This window comes from Triticum aestivum, chromosome 6B (assembly GCF_018294505.1).
Source record: "Triticum aestivum cultivar Chinese Spring chromosome 6B, IWGSC CS RefSeq v2.1, whole genome shotgun sequence".
NCBI classification, from domain to species: Eukaryota; Viridiplantae; Streptophyta; class Magnoliopsida; order Poales; family Poaceae; genus Triticum; species Triticum aestivum.
Window position 1 is genome coordinate 389,038,995 of NC_057810.1, and position 5,902 is coordinate 389,044,896.

Sequence of the window (5,902 nt, forward strand, 5' to 3'; positions counted from 1 at the left end):
GGCCCAAAGAATTTGTTATACATTCTGATCATGAATCTTTGAAACATATTAAAAGTCAAGCTAAACTGAATCGTAGACATGCTAAATGGGTTGAATTCATTGAGACTTTCCCTTATGTCATTAAACACAAGAAGGGTAAAGAAAATGTTATTGCTGATGCATTGTCTCATCGCTATACTATGCTTTCACAACTTGACTTCAAAATATTTGGTTTGGAGACCATCAAAGATCAATATGTGCATGATGCTAATTTTAAATATGTATTGCAGAATTGTAAAGAAAGAAGAACATGGAACAAGTTTGTCGTTAATGATGGATTTGTGTTTCGTGCTAACAAGCTATGCATTCCAGCTAGCTCCGTTCGTCTTTTATTGTTGCAGGAGGCGCATGGAGGAGGACTAATGGGACACTTTGGATGGAGGACGTACTTGCTACACATTTCTTTTGGCCAAAGATGAGACGGGATGTTGAGCGTTTTATTGCTCGCTGCACTACATCTCAAAAAGCTAAGTCACGACTCAATCCTGATGGTTGATATATGCCTTTGCCTGTACCTAGTGTTCCTTGGGAGGATATATCTATGGACTTTGTTTTAGGTTTACCTAGAACAAAGAAGGGGAGGGATAGCATATTTGTTGTCGTGGATAGATTCTCGAAAATGGCACACTTTATACCATGTCATAAAAGCGATGATGCTATTAATGTTGTTGATTTGTTCTTTCGTGAAATTATTCGCTTGCATGGTGTGCCAAATACTATTGTTTCAAATCGTGATACTAAATTTCTTAGCCACTTTTGGAGATGTTTATGGGCTAAGTTGGGGACTAAACTGCTTTTTAGTACTACTTGTCACCCCCAAACTAATGGACAAACTAAAGTAGTCAATAGAACATTGTCTACTATGCTTAGGGCTGTTTTGAAGAATAATAAGAAAATGTGGGAGGAATGCTTGCCTCATATTGAATTTGCTTATAATCGTTCATCGCATTCTACTACTAAGATGTGCCCTTTTGAAATTGTGTATGGTTTCCTACCTCGTGCACCTATTGATTTGTTGCCTCTTCCATCTTTGGAGAAGGTTAATTTTGATGCTAAACAACGTGCTAAATTGATTTTAAAAATGCATGAGTTAACTAAGGAAAACATTGAGCGTATGAATGCTAAATATAAACTTGCTGGAGATAAGGGTAGAAAACATGTTGTGTTTGCACCTGGAGATCTTGTTTGGTTACATTTGCGTAAGGATAGATTTCCTGATTTGCGCAAATCAAAGCTAATGCCACGCTGATGGTCCCTTTAAGGTGTTGGAGAAAGTAAATGACAATGCATATAAACTTGAGCTACCTGCAGATTTCGGGGTTAGTCCCACTTCTAACATTGCAGATTTGAAGCCTTATTTGGGTGAGGAAGATGAACTTCCGTCGAGGACGACTTCATTTCAAGAAGGGGAGGATGATGAGGACATCAATACCATTGTTACACCCACAGCCCCTGCTGCTATACATACTGGACCAATTACTAGAGCTCACGCACGCCAAATAAATTACCAGGTACTTTTGTTTCTTGGTAATGGTTCTAATGTTCATGAGAATATGATGCTACCTAAATTGGATACATTTGTTTTGCTTACAAATGAAGGGCCTAGCTTGGAGAAGGATGAACATTGGAGCAAGAACAAGCATGGAGATGATGGCATGTGCAAGGGGAACAAGAACGGAGTTACAAGTGATGATTTTAGGACTTTGAAGCCACCATAATGGGAGCATGAAGCCTTGGACAAAATATACAATATGCCACTTCATAAATTTCGTCCCGTGGCTATTCTAGGTGTTGCGTCACCTTATTATTGGGCGAGGCCCATGTAATTTCGAAATACATAAGTATAGGCTATTTTTAGAGTCCGCATGTGTGGGGAAACAAGAGATAGGGTTGATTTCGGACCCCTCCACCAAGGGCCACGAAATTCCCCCCCTCTTCCTCCATATACCCTTAGGGTATCGTTTAGACTTTGGGTTTTGTTTAGATTAAAGTTCGCCATAGCTGTAACTTCGCGTACTTCGTTTGTGTTCAACGACCAGACAAAGGCGTCACAGAACCCCACCTTGATCAATAAAGCTTTCCTCTTATATTCGCAATATCCAGATTGCAATCTTAGTTTCTTGCTTGTTCTTCGTTTGCCTGCAGGAAACAGGCCTTCGTGGTCAGGTTGATCGTGCTCTGGCATGGTCAATAACCTCTTGGAGTTGGTTTAGCGATTGCTAAGGTGCGAAGTCCTCGCATGTTCGTAGTTGGATCGTCAAAGTCGACTTCCTCCAAAATGATAGCCACCATCTCATCGAAAGACGGGACACCTTTGCCTCTATCATACTACGACCTTGACACTGACCATGAGATTCCTTTCCATGGGACTCAAGACCCTGAGGAGTATCTCGAGTGGGAGTGCAAGATGGACGACTACCTCAAGCTACATCAAGTCCCCATTCGAAGATCAAGTGAAGTGCGCCACAACTAACTTCCACGACTACGCATTGACATGGTGGCTTCAGACACCTTCGAAGAGGTATGCCATGAGTTGGCCCGGGATGAAGAAAGCTATGCAGCGAGAGTTTGTGCCTTCCACCTACACGGAACATCTTCAACCACAATTGGAGAACACCATCAAAGGATCCAAGTCCATTGACGAGTACTTCACGGAGATGAAGAAAGCTTTGCGACGTGCCGGCGTGGATGACCCCATTTGGACGAAGTTCCACTTCATGATGGGAGTGAACCTTGACATCTCCAACACTATCTTCCGTGAGAACTACAAGTCCCTCGACAACAACTACATTGGTGCTCTCACGGTGGAACAAGAACTCATGAAGACCAAGGCTTCTCCACCCGAAGCACACTTCTCAAAGACCAAGCTCCAAGACGGCGAGCATGAGGGTAGTAACACCAAGATGTCGAAGCCTGACGAGCTCCAAGATGATGCTCCAAAGTTCAACTTCGCCACCATTCCTCTTTGCGGCATTGATGATGTCGAGTCTACTTCGACTCTTTTTCAAGATGGTGTGGCGATGACTACAACTCTGGAGTCTCTCAAGGAACATGTATTGAAGGCAAGAGACAAGGTGGCGAGCAATGATGATGCTTCCATCTTTGGAGGCGAGAGTGATGATGTGCCATCTTCGGCCTTCATCCATGACGACAGTGATGAGATGGTTGAGCATGGGATTTTCCGTTCGACCACGACGACGTATGATGGCTTGAGTGACTTTTGCCACCATATTGAGAGTGAGAGCGAGTTCACCACTAGCCCCACATATGATGAGTTTCCCCAATTACCATGTGAGGAGAGCCACAACCCTCACCACTTGAGTGAGATGAGTGACTCCACCATATGTGAGTTCGAGTGCACCTATGTTGAGGGAGTGATTGAGCCACCACATAGAGAAAGTGAGATAGTTGATAGGTCATGTGAGGCCACTTCCAACACTAATGACTTGACCTCTACCTCTATTGTGTCTTCTCATTTGGTGCTAGGTACCATTTATGATGACATGCCGATCCGCGACGACTACGTCCTTCCCATGGACAAGGCGATGGCCATGGTGGAATATGATGCACCCCCCACATGGTTCCATCAAGATGAACATGATGACCACCATTTGGTATTTCCCACCTCACCTACACCACATGAGTGGAATGACAAAGGTAACATAGGTGATGGTGATTCTCTAGTCCAACTAGTGGACATTCTTGACATTGATTGCTTGCATGATGTCGATCCTCCTATTGACACGCTTCATGCTAGTGCAACTTCCTCATGCGATGATTTACCCATTTATGATGAGTTTGATGATTGCCATGTGGAGTCTATTAGTTGTGATGCCATGTTTCATAGGATTTCTTGTGATAATTCTCTTGGTCACATCATGTTTGACAATCGGTTTAACTTGTCATATGCTATGCATGAGATCAACAATATGTACATTTGCAATCTCATTGTAGTGACTATGCATATGCCATTAAAATAAACCCAATTTGCACTTATGGCATAGATGACAAGCCCATGGTTATTGGCATTTGTTTTTCTTGTGATGATATTGACATGCTACCTTTGCATCATTTATCTCATATACCATGCCATCAACACCTAGCTCTGGATAAGCATTGTTTTGGATGTTGTTCCACTTCTCCATATTATGCTCCCGATATTGCTCATGAGGAGACCCCCATAGTTTCCTCATACATTTTAGGAGATTTGGATTCATCCAATCCATTGCATGATTCTCATAATTATTTGCACCGTATGCTCGCCATGAATGACTATGCTATTGATGTGCCATATAATTGTATGCTCAATTTGCATCCCCATCGTGTTATACATAACTATTCATTCAAGATGGATGACATGTTCTTATACCATGCAACAAATTTATTTGAGCATCACTTATCTTGTGCTAACTCACACGTGCACATACACATCATGATGGATGATGTGTACATTTACCATGCACACACTTTCTTTGGCTTGTGTCTATTTTGTGTAGGTACCCATACTTACTCGTCAACCTCGCAAGACCATGAGTTGACGAAACAAGCTCTAGAGAGCAACGATGCCTTGGGAACCCGTGAGATGTGTCACCACAACTTCGTGCATTCCTTCTACATGGCCCTCACATGGTTATAGGTTATTGTGCTTTATTTATCCTTTCCCATATTGTCATGTTCACTTTGCATGATATGCTTATTCTGATGCCTTTGCCATGCAATTTTGACCCTTGCTTGCACTTACATATGATCAACCATTCTACTAGTACTATGTGTATTTGCATGCTTGGTGGAGTATTAGCTATTGGCATGATTTCTTTATGCTCCATGCTATTGATGCTTGTTGTGTTGGGAGAGTCAGGATGTCCCTTTGCTATTTACATATGACCTCTCGCCAATACATTGATGCTATTTTGCTCATATCTTGCTTTCATGTTTATGATATGTCATGTGCATTATTCATGCCCATTATTTGCTCCTATGACATAATTGCCATGATTACCTCTAGTATGTTGCATCTTCGCACTACTAGCTTGCTTGACATGATTGCTATGATTGCTTGCTTTGTTGTATCACCCATGTTCCATTCTTACTCGCGTTCTTAGGTTGATGACATAAATGTTCATGCCTCTCAAGTAATATATCTTGATCATTGTCACTTGTCTCCATTGGTTGCATCTCTCATATTCACTTATAGTGAGTGCAACCGTGCTATGCTTGTTGATCTTGGAGACTTGGATATTTTATTCGTGATGCATGCTTCTTCGATCAAGCTTAATCCCTTTGGTTGTTGTCGCATCATATGCTTACATAAAATGCCATGTCCCATTGTCCTTTCTTATGATAAGAATAACAAAAACAATTGTTGGGTATTTCACCACAGGAATGATAGGTGTTGCATTTGCACTAACCTCATTTGTTTTTCCAAGTGTTTTTCATGTTCTTTCATTATGAAGGATTCACAAGGTGGTACCATCACGATAAAACTTGGTCATGTGGAGGCGTATATGATGTGCGACACCAACATCTTCAATGTCAAGGCCTTGTCCCAACACCATGATGATGAAGATCATGATCCGCGGATGGATATCTCCCAGGAGGGGGGAGATGATGCGGAGCATCCCTAGACCATCCCCATGGACATTCCATCACCACCACAAACACAAAGAGGATCGATGATAAGAGCACGCGCACGTGCCATCGAAACTGAGGTTCTTCTCCTTCTTCTCCTTTCTTCTCCTTTCTTCTCCTTTCTTCTCCTTCTTCTCATTCTCCTTCTTCTTCTTCTCCTTCTCCTTCTTCTCCTTCTTCTTCTTCTCCTTCTTCTTCTTCTGCTTCTTCTCCTTCTTCTTCTTCTTCTTCTTCT